Here is a 17,250-nt window from a genome sequence, read left to right on the forward strand (position 1 = left end):
GCTCAATTCTATAGAACGATGGGAGTTGTAATTTGGTGAGGCATCAGCGCTCTTTGTCAGAAGAGGCTTAGGACCTTATAAAACTGCAATTCCCAAGGTTCTTTAGCATTAATGCAGTTTGACTGCACTTGGACTGCCCTGGCTCGACACTATGAGGAACAAGCAACAGAATTCAAGACATAATTTGTAATCATAATTGTGTGTGTTATGGGCTTAGGAGTTGCATGCATGGAGATGATTGCAAACTACTCTAAGTGTGTATCTGTCTACACTATATGTTTGACACAGCTTTATCTGCCATGGCTCAGTGTTATGGAATCTTCCAAGATCAGGCCTTTGGGCATTCAGACCTTGTATGTAAGCTGATATATAGCTATAATCTAATTTTTAGAAATATAAATGACTAGCTGTACCTGCCACTCGTGGCAGTGGCCATACCTTCCTTCCCTCTTTCTCTCCTTTCTTTCTCTCCTTCCTTCCTTCCTTCCTTCCTTCCTTCTCTTCCTCTTCCTCTTCCCTTCCTTCCCTTTTCTTTCCCTTCCTCTTTCTCCCCTTTCTTCCTTCTCTACCTATTTTTGAACTGCCACTCCCTGCAATCCTCCTGATTCATCTACCTACCTACCTACCTACCTACCTATGTCTTATCTATCTATCTATCTATCTATCTTATCTATCTATCTATCTATCTATCTATCTATCTATCTATCTATCTATCTTATCTATCTGGAGGATTGCTGGAAGTTGCAGTCTAGGAATAGGAAACTGGAAATATGCAGGGATTGGGATGCTCTCAAAGAAATCCAAGGAGAAAGTTACAGCTTGGAAGCAGTGCATTTGGATCATCCTCCTATCCTAAAGGACCTGGTCTAGGGGATGCTGGGAGCTGTACTCCGAAAGAGAGTGTGGATATACTTTTGTGTGTTTTGTTTTTGCGCATGCACTGTAGCATCTTTTTACTTTTTTGGCCTTTTAAGTCCCTTCTGTTGTATTTTTCAGTGTTTTGATGAGTGATGGTGACTCGTTTGCCTAATAGGTGTATTGTGTCCAAATTTTGTGTCAATTTGTCCAGTGGTTTTTGAGTTATGTTAATCCCACAAATGAACATTACATTTTTATTTATATAGATATGTAGTGATTATTTTCCAGAGGCACCCCATCATTTCCATCTTTCCTTCCCGACACAGTGAGAGGGTGAATCTACACTGTGGAATGAATGCAGTGTGATATCACTTCTTAAACAGTCTTGGCTGAATGCTATAGAGTCCTGGAATATATAGCTTAGTGAGGCAGCAGCACTCTTTGTCAGATGAATGTAAAGACTTTGTTAAACTACAACCCTCATGATTCCATAGCACTTAAAGTGGTGTCAAATTGCATTTGGTTCTATAGTGCAGATGCACCCCTGGTCTGGCCTCCTGCTCAGACTTGGGCCAATAAAGCAGATTTGTTTAATCAATTAGGGGACTGGGCCTGTTGTGTTCCTAGAAGAGAAGGCAGCTGTGAGGACTAGACACACACACACAAGCAAAGAGTTTCCAGTCTAAGTTTTCAAAGGGGAGGAGGGCTACAAAGGCAATCAAGGGTGGCCCCATTAACCCAGAGGCTATCGGGTTGCTCAAGAGGAAAGGGCGGGCAGTTGGGTATCCTTCCTCTCCATCTACAGCTAGCCAGGTCCCTTTCACTCTTCCCTGTCAAATTAATACAGTTTGACACTACTTGGACCCCAGTTCCTTCCATCCATCCATCTATCTCTCAATCTCCATTTCCACCTCCACCTCTACCCCCATCCCTATCTATCTCTGTATCTCCATCTCCATCTATATCTTTATCCCTAGCCCTAGCCCAATAATAATAATAATAATAATAATAATAATAATAATAATAATAATTTATTACAAAATAATGTTCAATTATAAAATAAATATATTTTTTCCTGGAAAAAATTAAGAGCCAAATTGACAAAGAAAAAACATGGTTGTGGCTCACAAATGGAACTTTGAAAAAGGAGACGGAGGGCTTGATTCTGGCAGCCCAAGGACAAGCCATTCGAACCAATGCCATCAAAGCCAGAATTGAAAAGTCAAGGACAGATCCCAAATGTAGACTCTGCAAGGAAGCAGATGAAACAATAGATCACATCCTCAGCAGCTGCAAGAAGATCAAGCAGACAGACTACAAGCAGAGGCATAACACCCTTGCTCAGATGATTCATTGAAACCTGTGCCACAAATACCATCTGCCTGCGGCAAAGAACTGGTGGGATCACAAGCCGGAAAAAGTTACAGAAAATGAACATGTCAAGCTACTCTGGGATTTCCGAATTCAGACAGACAGAGTTTTGGAGCACAATACCCCTGACCTCACAATCGTGTTAAAGAACAAAGTATGGATTGTTGATGTTGCAATCCCAGGTGACAGCAGGATTGAAGAAAAACAACTGAAAAAGCTGACACAATATGAGGATTTAAAGATTGAAATGCAAAACTCTGGCACAAGCCAGTCAAGGTGGTCCCAGTGGTGATTGGCACACTGGGTGCAGTGCCTGAAGAACTTGGCCTGCACTTAAACACAATCGGCGCTGACAAAATTACCATCTTCCTGCTGCAGAAAGCCACCTCACTGGGATCTGCACACATTATTCGCAGATACATCACACCGTCCTAGACACTGTGTCTAGGACTGTCCAACATGTCCAACATATTGGACATTAAGTGTCCAACATGTATCCAATACAACAGCCAGCAGAGTGATCTTGTCTGCTGTGGACTCATCTTGCTGTGTTTCAAACAACAACAACAACAACAACAACAACAATAATAATAAACTTTATTTATACCCCACCACCATCTCCTCAAAGGGGACTTGGGGCACTAACATGAGGCCAAGCCCTAGCCCTGTCTCTCTGTCTATCTGTCTATCTATCTATCTATCTATCTATCTATCTATCTATCTATCTATCTATGGGATTGGAACTCTAGGCGCCCAGACTCCAGTACCAGCCCTGCCATAGAAACCCACTGGGTGACCTTGGGCAGGTCATACATTCTCAACCTCAGAGGAAGGCAAGGGCAAACCCCTTTTGTACAAATCTTATCAGGTTGCCTTAGGGTCATGGTAAGTTGATTTGGAAGGCTCACATCAAGAGCATCCTGGCTTTCAAGCCATGGTGCTTAGAACTTAGAACCCCCATAGGCATCTATTCCTCCACAGGCGGTTTCCTGAAAATGTAATGTATTGCTGAGCGACTGCTCCTCTAGAAAAGCAGGGAAGTGTTTTTCACGTTGGCAGTCTATGACAGTAAGGAGGGCAACCTTAACTGGCAAATGGACACCTGGGACCTACGGTTGAGTAAACAGGTATAGGGTTACGGGTCCTTTAAGAGCAACACTCTGGCAGGGATGCAGCTTAATCAGGGAGGAGGGGATGGTCCTCCGACTGCAGGTCCCGGCATTCCTACACAGCAGGCATGGGCAGGCATGGGCCAACTTGGGCCCTTCGGATGTTTTGGACTTCAGCTTCCCTTGAGGCTGTTAGGAATTGTGGGAGTTGAAGTCCAAAACACCTGGAGGGAGGGCCGAAATTTGCCCATGCCTGATATAGATGCACCCTTAGGTCAATGGACTTAGCTGGGGTTCGTGGTTTCCTTAATACTCCGAAAGAAACGCCTGTGTGGGAGGCTTTCCGTCTCTTCCTACCGCCCATCGAAGTCGTCCCCCAGCCTGGTGCATCTGATTACATTTTCGACCGGCTCTCCTCCATAACAACGGTATTGGCTTTCATGCCAAGTTTGTTAGCATAATCGAGTTAGTCGCTACATTATCTGAGATCTCCCCCTCCTCTCCCCACCAGCCCCTTCTCTTTGCCCTGGAAAACATGGGGGAGAAAGCATGAGCAAGGCCCACAGGAAGGTTCCAGGGCAAGAGAGGACTTACTAGAGGAGGCCCGGTGGCCAATGTGAATGCAGGGTGAATCCTAAAGGGGGCGTCCAAGTTGAAAAACTCATGCGATAAATTAACACCACTTGTGTTGGGTTTCATCCCTGACTGCACAAGTCTCTAGCCCTCAATGAGTATTTAGGCTAGATAGATTAGAGTGAGGGATTCCTTCCCCAAAATCCTTATGCATGCCTATCTTAAGAAGGGGCTTAGAAGGCTTAGACTGGAGTCCCCGGTGGCGCAATGGGTTAACGCACTGAGCTCCTGAGCTTGTTGATCGAAAGGTCGCAGGTTCGATTCCAGGGAGCGGCGTGAGCTTCCGCTGTCAGCCCTAGCTTCTGCCAACCTAGCAGTTCGAAAACATGCAAATGTGAGTAGATCAATAGGTACCGCTCCGGCGGGAAGGTAACGGCGCTCCATGCAGTCATGCCGGCCACATGACCTTGGAGATGTCTACGGCCAACGCTGGCTCTTCGGCTTAGAAATGGAGATGAGCACCACACCCCAGAGTCAGACATGACTGAACTTAATGTCAGGGGACTACCTTTACCTTTTTAGAAGGCTTAGAAGGGGTGTTGTCTTACTCATCCTGCATGCCACTATCTCTCCCCCCCCCCCCCTTTGAATACTTAGCAATGTGGTCTCTTCAGGGAAGAATCATAGAATCATAGAGTTGGAAGAGACCTCATGGGCCATCCAGTCCAACCCCCTGCCAAGAAGCAGGAATATTGCATTCAAAGCACCCCCAACAGATGGCCATCCAGTCTCTGTTTAAAAGCCTCCAAAGAAGGAGCCTCCACCACACTCTGGTGTAGAGAGTTCCACTGCCTAACAGCTCTCATAAGTTCTTCCTAATGTTCAGATGGAATCTCCTTTCTTGTAATTTGAAGCCATTGTTCCCAGTTCTAGTCTCCAGAGCAGCAGAAAACAAGCTTGCTCCCTCCTCCCTATGGCTTCCTCTCACATATTTATACATGGCTATCATGTCTCCTCTCAGCCTTCTCTTCTTCAGGCTAAACATGCCCAGCTCTTTAAGCCGCTCCTCATAAGGCTTGTTCTCCAGACCCTTGATCATTTTAGTCGTCCTCCTCTGGACACATTCCAGCTTGTCAACATCTCCCTTCAATTGTGGTGTCCAGAATTGGTCACCGTATTCCAGATGTGGTCTAACCAAGGCAGACCTTCAAGGAAGACCTAATTTCCTCTTTTAAAGGTATTTTTATTGCCCTGGGCTGGCCATGCGGCCAGTCTCCATTTTCTGGGTCTCCCTTCCCTTTCTTCTAGAGTGAGGAGGCATCTTGCCATTGTCCAGGAAAGATGTAGATATATGGCTATTTTGCTGTGGTTTTTTTTCCCTTTCCTTAGAAGATAGCTCACTGAAGCCAGTTAGCTCCAAGAACGTTTCCTATCCAGAATGGATTTCTTTCGACTTATTTTTTAGAACCTATGAAGTTGTCGGTCTGCAATCCTTTTTCATCCTGTTGAATGGAAACCAATTCTTTCTCTTTACACTAACCTGCTGGCTATGAACTGTACTTGTGGCACTCTGCTATATTTTTGTGGAATCACCCCAAGTGAGGGTTATTTTTGAGCCTAACAGCTTCTGATTCCCAACAACTAGGACTGCCAGGCTCACCATGGCATCCTGGGATTTGTAGTTTGGTGAGGCACCAATGCTCTTTGGCAGCGAACCCCACAGGTAGTGTAAATCTACAACTCCCACAATCCCATAGCATTGAGTTATGGTGGAGCCTAAGTTTCCACAATTAAAATCAAAGCCCCAACCTGGTTCTTGGTATCCACACTCACATTAGCTTTAGTCCAATCAACAACAACAAAAAGTTGCGAGCTGTAATGCGAATATAGGCAGTAATAACATTAGCTATCTTCAAATCGGTTGCATGGAGATTTAGACCACATTTTCTTAGGATTTTCCTTGTTACAAGGGGGAAAGAGATATTGCAGAAGCAAACAGCTTTAAAACGGGACCAGTGGAACTAATCGAAGGAAGAGATTGGGTGATTGCAGGGACTGGGATAATTGATTTTTTTTCATTTGAGGTTTTAAAGATCCATCTCCCCTTTTCCCCCTCCAAGCAGCACAACCGCTTCAGCAACAATAACAAACAACCTTGGGAAAGAATGAATATTTAATCCTATTCAGACCTATTCGGAACTCCAACATGAAACCGCCCCACAACTGCAGAACTACCCATACAGATTTGGTATCTATACCAAAGATAACCCCTATTGACCTCAAGGAAGACTACAGCTCTACACTCAGAAGTCTCGTGGAGTTCTATGGGTGCATCTATACTGTAGGATGAATGCAGTTTGACATCACTTTAACTGCCAGTGCTCAGTGTTCGGAATCCTGAGATTTAGTTTGGTTTGTAGGGGCTACAAGTAGCTTCTGGTGTGAGAGAATTGGCCATCTGCAAATATACGGCAGAACGTTGCCGTATATTTGATGTTTTACCAGCCTTGTGGGAGGCTTCTCTCATGTCTCCCATGGGGAGCTGGAGCTAACAGAGGGAGCTCAATTCGCTCTTCCCGGATTCCAACCGCTGACCTGTCCTGAGGGCACATAAGGCACGGGCAGGGCCTCATTTAGTTTGGTGAGGCACCAGCATTCTCTGGCAGAGAAAACTAAAGACCTTGCGAAACTGCAACTCTCAGGATTCCATAGCATAAATCCATGGCAGATCAAGTGGCGTCAAATTTGCACTAATTTTGAAGGTACAAAGTAAGGCTGGATTTACATCACCATATAATGCAGTTTGAACGACATTGTGTTTTTGATTTGGCATGCTGACTGATATCTAATCAGAGGATGGGTGGAGATGTCACTGCCTTGATCCTTTCCCTACCGGCTGTTAGGAATTGTGGGAGTTGGAGTCCAAAACACCTGGAGGGGCGAAGTTTGCCCATGCCTGCTCTAGCATCTAGACCCCAACTTCCAGAAAAGAGGGAAAGCTCCATCAAGCTGAAATCATCTGGCAAAAAATGAAAAGGAGAGATTGAAATGTATTAAGGAGTAATTCGGGAAACGGGAGCTCCGGAGTAGAAATATTTATGGCCCATTGGGCAGCTCAAAAATATCATCCAAATAGCTAGGGTTGACTCTGCTTAGCCTCCAAGAACAGCTCTGGGGTATTTAAATCAATTTAAATCAACCCATTACTACCAAAGGGGCAGAACTGAGTTATCCTCTTTTGAAGGAAGTGCCATAATACAGATGGAGTTGCTAAATCTCACCTGAGAAATTTTATATTACCCACTTTTCTGTATCTGGAAGAAGAAGAAAAATAAAATAAAATAAAAAATAAAATTTATGTCCTTACCTACCTCAAGCCTAGACTGATCCAATGGGAAAGCAACACTGAAAAAGTTCAGTTGATTCAAATGGATATGTTCTAAAATGAGATTTCCCACATTATTTATTACCCCATGAGGAAAAGAAGGCTAAGAATTAGCTAACACACATTTTGATTCCTCACAAGTTCGATCTGTTTCTGGGTATATTTGATTTGCTAATTCCAAAAGTGGCACCAGTTTCCTCCTATCAGCTCTTGTTTTTGAGATACAGAACATATACCATATTCATCTGCTCGCCAGAAGCCACTGTGGCGCAATGGGTTAAAACCCTTGTGTGGCAGGACTGCTGACTGAAAGCGTGGTGAGCTCCCGACTGTCAGCTCCAGCTTCTCATGCGGAGACATGAAAGAAGATTCCCACAGTATGGTAAACATACAGGCGTCCCCTGGGCAACATCCTTGCAGGCGGCCAGTTCTCTCACACCAGAAGCGACTTGCAGTTTCTCAAATCTTTCCTGACACGGAAAAAAACCTGCTTGCCCATAGAAAATCATGGTAATAATCATATCTAAGACACTAGAATTGATGCGGTCTATCCATTGCAATTTCCTGAATCAGGGCCCCAAATAACGCCAGGAACAGGCCTAGAAACCAAGACACCATATCTATCTATCTATCTATCTATCTATCTATCTTTGTGTCTTGGTTTCTAGGCCTGTTCCTGGCATTATTTGGGTACTACAAAGCCAGATTTTCCAAGACTTGCCCTAGGACAATAGATAACAGCCCAGCCTATCTATCTATACACACACACACACACTCCGCATGAGGAGCTGGAGCTGACAGTCGGGAGCTCACCACGCTATCGGTCAGCAGTCCTGCCACACAAGGGTTTAACCCAATAGATAACAGTCCAGCCTATCTATCTATTGTCCCAGGGCAAGACTTGGAAAATCTGACTTTGTAGTACCAAGAAGGGCAGAGACTTGCAGCCAAGAACCATACGGGCTGGAGGAATCTGGGAGTGATAGGGTGGTGGGAGGAGGGTCAAACCCCTTTTCCAAACTCTATCTCATCCGGAGTTTGACCTGACAAAAAGGAAAGTAAGACCGTGTAGAAAGCTAAGATCACAGCCTGAAGTTCTCCAAGGACTATCGTATCGCCTTCCACTTCGAGCTTGAGTGTGCCTGATCTCTTCTATTGAAGGCTCTACCCAAGAATTCCGATTTGCCCCTATCCACGCCGTTTCTGCCCCATTGTTTCAATTCTCCCCCTTTGAGCCCCTATAAACAGTCGGGTCGAATCTGGAGCGACTTTTGCTGGGAAAAGAGAAAGGAAGGGAAAAAGAAAGGGGCCTTTTATGGCGAGAAAAGGGAGAGGGAGAGTCATCCAGCGGCGCCCAACCGAGTCCACACTCGGATAGCCCCGGCTATAGTATACTGTAGTTGAATAAAGTTGCAAAACGTTTGAGTTTCACCTTTCTTGGTGTCTGAAAACAGAAGCCGCTCCCGAAGCTGCAGCTTATAACACTTTTTTGCCTAGTTTCTTATGTACCTGGCATTATGTATTACCCTTTAGACCAGTGTTTCCCAGACTGGGGGCCGGGACCCCAAGGGGGGCGTCTCAAGTCCATTAGAAAACACATATTTCTGATGGATTTAGGAACGCTTTTGGCAGAGAAGCCTGACAATCTCTCCTCCTGTTCTTCTTTTACTTTTTGGTGTTGGCAAACTACAACTCCCGGAACTCAAAAACAGCCACCACCACCCCACCACCATCAACCCCGGATGTATTCAGTGTTGGCCATGTAGGTAGTGTGCCAGGTTTGTTGCATATCCATTGCGGGCTGGGTTCAGAGTGCTCTTTGATTGTAGGTGAACTATAAATCCCAGCAACTACAACTCCCAAATGTCAAGTCTATTTTTCCCAAACTCCACCAGTGTTCACATTTGGGCATACTGAGTATTCATGCCGAGTTTGGTCCAGATCCATCATTGTTTGAGTCCATAGTGCTCTCTGGATGTAGGTGAACTACAACTCCAAAACTCAAGGTCAATGCCTGCCAAACCCTTCCAGTACTTTCTGTTGGTCATGGGAGTTCCGTGTGCCAAGTTTGGTTCAATTCCATCTTTGGTGGAGTTCAGAATGTTCTTTGATTGTAGGTGAACTATAAATCCCAGCAACTCCAACTTCCAAATGACAAAATCAATGTATCCCCCGCCCAACCCTACCAGTATTCAAATTTGGCCATATTATGTATTTGTCTCAGATTTGGATATTTTATGCCAAATTTGGTCCAGTGAATGAAAATACATCCTGCATATCAGATATTTACATTATGATTCATAACAGCAGCCAACTTACAGTTATGAAGTAGCAACAACAATGCTATGTTTGGGGGTCACCACAACATGAGGAACTGTATTAAGGTTAGGTCAGGAAGGTTGAGAAACACTGCTTTAGCCTGAGCCCATGGCACGCTAAGATCTCCAGTCTGGGAATCTACAGGTAAATGAAACTGTGCTGCGTTGTTCAACGCCATCTGTCACGTTTTTCTGAGGTTGTGTGCCTTCAAATTGTTTCTGATTTATGGTGACCCGAAGTTGGAGGCTGGGCTCAGGAAAGTCAGCACTGAGCCTGGGTTCAATAACATGGGGTTTTGTATTGGTCCCAAGAAGCTTGTCCTTGCCTTCCTTTGAGGCTGAGAAAGTGTCATTCGCCCAAGAGCCTCCAGAAAGTTTCCCTGACATTTGCCGTTTACAGACTTTTTGCGGATTTGATGACATCTCAAGGTCCTCCAGGGTGACTCTATGGTCAACTTCCTCCTGCCCTGTTCAAGGAAGGAGAGGCACCTAGAAAAACATAAATAGTATACCTCTCAAGGAATATCAAGGCGATTCTATGGTCAGGAGCCCCTTGTGCCGGCAGGACCGATGGGCAGGACTGATGACCGACAGGTCGGAGGTTGGAATGATGAGCTCCCTCTGTCAGCTCCAGCTCCCAATGCGGGGACGTGCAAACGACTTGCAGTTTCTCATATATATTGTGTCAGGAGCTACCTGAGAAACCAATTCTATGGTCAACCGCCCTGAGGGGGTGATAGGGTGGGATAAAAATAAATAATACTAATAATAGTTATTATTATTATTATTATTATTATTAGCTTCCAACCAAAGGAAGACCTAGAAATTCCCAGAGGAGTCTTGTCTTAGGGGATTTTTAAAAGCGGTTTTTAACTTTCAAGGGCAAGTTTTGACACTAAGCCCGGGGAATATGGAGGGCTGTGTATGTGCGTGTGTATAGTCTCTCTTTCATAGGACTCTTTTTCCAGAAAGTGCTTGGAAAACCGGGGAACTAAATGCCTCATACAGACAAGGCGTCTAAAGTCCCTCCGAGTAAAGCAAATGTGGATGAACCAAGACATTTTCCCCTTTCAGATATTTTGCAGGCTGGTGGAGTTGAATTCTCTTTCTCTGGTGCATTCCGTGATTCGGTGCGACCCAAGTCTTTCCTCTTTCCGACTTTCTTCAACGGAAGTAAAACCTTTGTGTCCGTGAGTGCATTGACATAGAGAGAAATCCAAATGGAACAAAAGTCAACCAGAACCAGGACGAAATACCCATACAAACTCTCCGGGTGACACTCCCTCAGCCTTTTGTGTCTATGTTCCTTGAAGTCACCTGATTTATGGTGACCCCACTCATTCTATAGGGTTCTCTAAGGCTCTCAGTTGTGGTTTTGCCAGTTTCCTCCTCTGAAATACATCCTACAGCAACACCTGCCATTTGTTGGTGGACTCCCGTTCAAGAATTCACTAAGGTTGACCCTGCTTAGCTTCCAAGATCAGATGGGATCGGGTGCCTTTAATGCAGTGTTTCTCAACCTGGGGGTTGGGACCCCTGAGGGGTTTTGGAAGGGTCACCAAAAAGCATCAGAAAACAAGTATCTCTGATGGTCTTAGGAATCCCTTTGGCACTGAAGGCTGAAGATGTCTCCGCCTGTCCTTCCTTTCCTTTTTGGAAACAGAGGCGAATCTTCCCACCAAAGGCCCTTCTCCTGCCCTCTGGATGTAGGTGAACTACAACTCCCAAACCCTTCCAGTATTTTCTGTTGGTCATGGGAGCTCTGTGTGCCAAGTTTGGTTCAATTCCATCATTGGAGGTCAGAATGCTCTTTGATTGTAGGTTGACTATAAATCCCAGCAACTACAGCTCCCAAATGGCAAAATCAATAACCTTCCCCCACTCAACCCCACCAGTATTCAAATTTGGGTATATCGAGTATTTTTGCCAAATTTAGTCCAGTGAATGAAAATATATCCTGTATATCAGATAGTTACATTACGATTCAGAACAGTAGAAAAATTATAGTTATGAAGTAGCAACGAAAATAGCTTTATGGTTGGGGGTCACCACAACATGAAGCACTGCATCAAGGGGGTCGTGGCACTAGGAAGGTTGAGAACCCCTGTATTAATGGCTTTGGGTTCCTAGAGAGGAATGTAAGGGTAAACCTCCAGGGAACCAATCATGCCGTGAAAACCCATGATAGGATAATCTTAGGGCTGTGATTGTGAACCTATGACACTCGCGTCAGCACTGACACGCATGGCTATTTTTGATGACACGCAGACATAGAGAAGTACATCTTATAAGAACCAAACTAATTCCATCCTTAAATTTATAAAAGGCTCTACAAATTTAACATCAGCACATTTGAGCATTGTTCACTTTATAACTCAGCATGGATTATACATTTTTCTTATTTAAACTATAGATATTGCCATTTTTTCTTGAAGTGACACCTCACCCAAGTTATGCTCAGGTTTTTGGCGAATTTTGACACACCAACCGCAAAAGGTTGCCCATCACTGTCTTAGGGCCACCATAACTTGGAAACACACAAGAAATCGCAGCAAGCATGGGCAAACTTCGGCCCTCCAGGTGTTTTGGACTCCAACTCCCACAATTCCTGGGACTTGAGGAGGGAATGCTTCAGGTACATGGCCATACAGCCCGGAAAACACCTGAAGGACCAAAGTTTGCCCATGTCTGCTTTACACTGTAGAATGAATGCGGTTTGGCACCACTTTATCTGCCATGGAATCCTGAGGTGCATAGTTTGGTGAGGAACCAGCACTGGCAACCCACTTGGAGACCTTAAGCCTCACAAATTTTGCCAATAGGTCGTCGTCGTCGTCCCCCCCCCCCCCCCCAATATCAATTGTATTGAAGTCAATACTTTTAGCAGGTCAGACTCTGGGAGTTGGTGTTCATCTCCGTTTCTAAGCTGAAGAGTCCGCATTGTCCTGTTGTTGTTGTTCATTCGACTCTTCGTGACCTAATGAACCAGCCCAGCCAGAGCTCCCTGTTGGCCGTCACCACCCCCAGCTCCTTCAAGGACAAGCCAGTCACTTCATGGATGCCATCCAATCATCTTGCCCTTGGTCGGCCCCTCTTCCTTTTTCCTTCCATTTCCCCCAGCATCATTGTCTTCTCATTGTCCTAGACACCTCTAAGGTCATGTAGCCCGGCTGGCATTACTGCATGGAGCCTTTCCTTCCCACTGGGGTTAACAGCGGGAGCTCATCCCACAAGTTCAGCAGCTCAGCTGTTTGACCCACGGCGTCGGAGGGGGGGGGGGCTTCAATGACGGGATAACGGATTGCAATTCTTCTCTACCGAAGTCAAAAGGAAACGTTTCGCCTCCGACTCTCTCAACCACTCGTTGAAGAAGCAACAAAACCCTCCCGCAACAAAATCTGTATTCAGTTAATGCGGTTTGACACCGCTTTAACTGCCACAATGCTCTGGGACCCTGGGATTTGAAGTTCGGTGAGGCACCAGCTTAAGCGGCTGAGAGGGAAAAGGAAGGGGCCTGAGGCTGTTAGGAATGAGGGGAGTTGAAGTCCAAAACACCTCGAGGGCCCAAGTTTGCCCATGCCTGTCCTACAGTGTAAATTCACCAGCTCCCGCCGCTCCGAATTGCCATCTCATTCATCAGAAATGTAGCTCTCGGAAATAGATCCAAACTTTCAGGAATATTCAGCGCAAACGGCAGTGAAATCTGTAAATCGGACCAGTGGGGGGGGGGGGGGGAATGTTCTGCATTGATAGCAGAAGCGGGTTTAAAAGCGAAAACAAACTCCGAGGACGATTCCTTCTTCTGTTTCAGCGGCACTCCGCATTGGTCAGTTTGAGAGAGAAGTTCGAGTTTGCAGATCGAAAAAGTCTCCCCCAAAAGAGAAAAGGAGAAAAGAGAGAAGGAAGAAAGGGATATGGGAAGGGGGAAAAAAGAAACCAAGACCTTTGGAAGAACTGTTTTTGAACCGGAGACAGTGCTGTGGCTTTTTCTTCTCCCCCAATTCCCTTTTTTCCACTCCCAATCCCTCATCCGCCCTGAAGCCCTGGCTTTCTCACCCTTGCAAACTTCGTTTTATCGGGGCAGAAATACTCCGGATAGAGGAGCCCCCGGTGGCACAGGGGAGAGCGTGGATGAGTTCCCTATGTCAGCTCCAGCTCCCCATGCGGGAACATGAGAAAAGCCTCCCACAAGGATAAAGTAAAGGTAAAGGTTTTCCTTGACATTAAGTCTAGTCCAGTCCGACTCTGGAGGTTGGTGCTCATCTCAATTTCTAAGACGAAGAGCCAGCGTTGTCAGTATAGAATCACAGAATCATAGAATCAAAGAGTTGGAAGAGACCTCATGGGCCATCCAGTCCAACCCCCTGCCAAGAAGCAGGAATATTGCAGTAGACACCTCCTAGGTCATGTGGCCGGCATGACTGCATGGAGCGCCGTTACCGTGACATTAAGTCTAGTCCCCTCCGACTCTTTGGGTTGGTGCTCATCTCCATTTCTAAGCCGAAGAGCCAGCTTTGTCCATAGAGACCTCCAAGGTCATGTGGCCGGCATGACTGCAGGGCCCTTAACTTCCCGCAGGAAAGGTACCTATTGATCTACTCACATTTGCATGTTTTCGATCTGCAAGCTTGGCAGAAGCTGGGGCTAACAGTGCGAGCTCACCCTGCTCCCCAGATTCGAACCTGCGACCGTTTCATCAGCAAGTTCAGCAGCTCAGCGGTTTAACCCACTGCAGACGGCCAATTCTCTCACACCAGAAGCGACACACCACTCCTGACACATACACAAAAACTTTAGAAGGTCTTTAGCCTTTTCTGTCTAAGAATGCTGGTGGCTCACCAAACTACAACTCCCGGGATTCCATAGCATTGAGCCATGGCAGTTCAAGTGGAGTCGGACATTCTCCATGCTGGAGAGTCTCAAGGTTTGGGTTTGGTTGGCCATTTGGATTCGGGGTAAAAAAAGGAGGCGAACTCTCTCCTTCTTGAAAGGTAGGATCATTCTGCGGGTCTAATAGAAGCCTCCCGGACTCTTCCTCTACTTCCAGCCCTACCAGGATGTATGGCATATCGTCACCGAGAGTTCCCTTGAGCATGGGCAGAATGCCTTTTCACTCTCCGCTTAGTCAAGAAGTTACCCTTAAAAGGATAGGTCTTGAAATCCTTGACACTTCTTAACCTTAGATCTAACTAGATGGGAGGCTGACTTCGGATAAAAGTCCAATCCAAAATAACAACAACAATAATAGTAATAATAATAATAATAATAATAATAATAATACCGATACATCACACAGTCCTAGACACTTGGGAAGTGTCGGACGTGTGATCCAATACAACAGCCAGAGTGATCTTGTCTGCTGTGGACACATCTTGTTGTGTTTCAAATAATAATAATAATAATAATAATAATAATAATAGGTTTTCTTAGTGTCTGGGTGACTTAAGGCGCTGGTTCATCTAATTGCATTGGATGGACCGCAGCAGTTCTTCTTTCTTAGATGGTTATGTTTGGAGGAGCAGATGGCGACTGGTAGATGGCATATGCTATGTATCTCAAAAACTAAAGCTGAGAGGGGAACCAGGAGGTCAAATATACCCAGAAACAGATCTCATATTTGAGGCTCCAAAATGTGCGTATTGTCATCGCCATCAGGAGCCAGCGGTGGCGAAATGAGTTAATCCCTTGTCCCAGAAGGACTATCGCCCAAAGGTTCAAATCTGGGGAAATGGGTGAGCTCCAGCCTGTCAGCTCCAGCTTCCCATACCGGGACATGAGAGAAGCCTCCCACAGGATGGTAAAACATCCGGACAACGTCCTTGCAGATGGCCAATTCCCTCACACCAGAAGCGACTTGCAGTTTCTCAAGTCACATGAAAAAAATCAATCATCATCATCCTTATTTAATATTTATACCCCACTTTTTCTCTCTAAAAAAGAGACTCAAAGCAGCTTACAGTAATTGATCAAGAGTTCAACTGAGCATGGACAGAGTGCCTTTCCTTGACCAATCTGCACTGCTATATAAATCCGGTTTCTGAATCCAGATTACCTGCTTTGAAGTGGTTTATAGGAGTCAACGTTACAATATCATTCACTACAAAGCAAATAATAATAATAATAATACAAAGTATGGATTGCTGATGTTACAATCCCAGGTGACAGCAGGATTGAAGAGAAACAACTGGAAAAGCTGACACGATAAGAGGATTTAAAGATCGAAGTCCAAAGACTCTGGCACAAGCCAGTCAAAGTGGTCCCAGTGGTGATCGGCACACGTCCTTACCTTCCCGCAGGAGAGGTACCTATTGATCTACTCATATTTGCATGTTTTCGAACTGCTAGGTTGGCAGAAGCTGGGGCTAACAGTGTGAGCTCACCCCGCTCCCCAGATTCGAACCTGCGACCGTTCCATTAGCAAGTTCAGCAGCGCAGCGGTTTAACCTACTGCAGACGGCCAATTCTCTCACACCAGAAGTGCAATGACTAAAGACCTTGGCCTGCACTTAAAGACAATCGGGCGCTGACAAGATTACCATCTGCCAGCTGCAAAGGGCCACCTTACTGGGATCTGCATGCATTATTCGAAAATACATCACACAGTCCTAGACACTGTGAAGTGTCCGACGTGTGATCCACTACAACAGCCGACAGAGTGTCTGTTGTGGACTCATCTTGTTGTGTTTCTAATCATCATCATCATCATCATCATCATCATCATCATCATCATCATCGCGCAGAACCACTACAACAGCTAGCAGAGTGTCTGCTGTGGACTCATCTTGTTGTGTTTCTAATAATAATAATAATAATAATAATAATAATAATAATAATATAACCCGCCCTCTCTCCCCGGAGGGACTCAAGGCGGTTAATCTGAATCCAGACACTGAATTATATGCAAGTATAGATCGAAAGCAAAAACTGGGGCTCCCAAAAGACCTTTGCTTTGCTGAGTGGACGCTCCACATTGGAAAAGACGAAGGAAATTTGCTTTCACTCCCTTGTTCGTCTGGCTTGTGGCTCAGAGACTCGTTTTTCTGCCTCTCTTCTTTCTTTCCTCCTGATCTTTGCCTCCAACACGCTCACACACTTCACCCACGGAGCACAGAATTCAAAGACCCGTGAGTCTGGAATAGAAATATCAATTTAACCGAGGGCAGGTCCCACATTTTCTGTTTCGAAAGCAAGGAGAGAAATTCAAGCCCTCAACCCACGGAAGAGGAAACGTACCTACCTAGCGAGCTTCTTTTCGGTCTCAATGGGAGGAAAGCAGCCGGCCTGTTGCTTGTTTGGATTGAACAATCCCCCCACAAAAAAGGGGGGAGGGTTGGGTTTGTGGAAAAAAGTATATCGAGTTCCGACTGTCCTTCGAAACTCCCCTGGAGTCCAATCGCTTGGGATTTTAAGGAATGCATTTTTTCCTATTTAGTCGGGAAAATACTTCCTAGTCTAGGAGAAACTACTCGGAAGTCACTTCCACTGAACCCAGTCTCAGCCAAGTTTAGAAACAGTAGGCTGCAATTCTAACATCTCCAAGATTAAATTAAAAACATACAAAAATTACTGGGATAGATGACTTGGTGGAGAAACTCGGCCCTCCAGGTGTTTTGGACTCCAACTCCCACCATTCCTA

At 45.4% G+C, this 17,250-nt stretch overlaps 1 long non-coding RNA gene across 3 annotated transcripts in view; it reads right to left on the reverse strand.

Annotated features, from left to right (window-relative positions):
- The window catches only part of LOC132761492 (uncharacterized), a 36,872-nt gene extending 19,622 nt beyond the window's left edge, over positions 1 to 17,250 (reverse strand). Inside the window, exons 1-2 of one of the 3 annotated variants that reach the window (XR_010909157.1) lie at positions 16,852 to 17,250; positions 16,557 to 16,744 (exon numbers count right to left, since the gene is read on the reverse strand). This is a non-coding gene — a long non-coding RNA (uncharacterized lncRNA). Of the gene's footprint in view, positions 1 to 16,556; positions 16,745 to 16,847 lie in introns of all 3 variants that reach the window. The other 2 variants (XR_010909158.1, XR_009629963.2) reach the window with 2 other exon arrangements.

The sequence above is a fragment of the Anolis sagrei genome, chromosome 1 (genome assembly GCF_037176765.1).
Source record: "Anolis sagrei isolate rAnoSag1 chromosome 1, rAnoSag1.mat, whole genome shotgun sequence".
NCBI classification, from domain to species: domain Eukaryota; kingdom Metazoa; phylum Chordata; class Lepidosauria; order Squamata; family Dactyloidae; genus Anolis; species Anolis sagrei.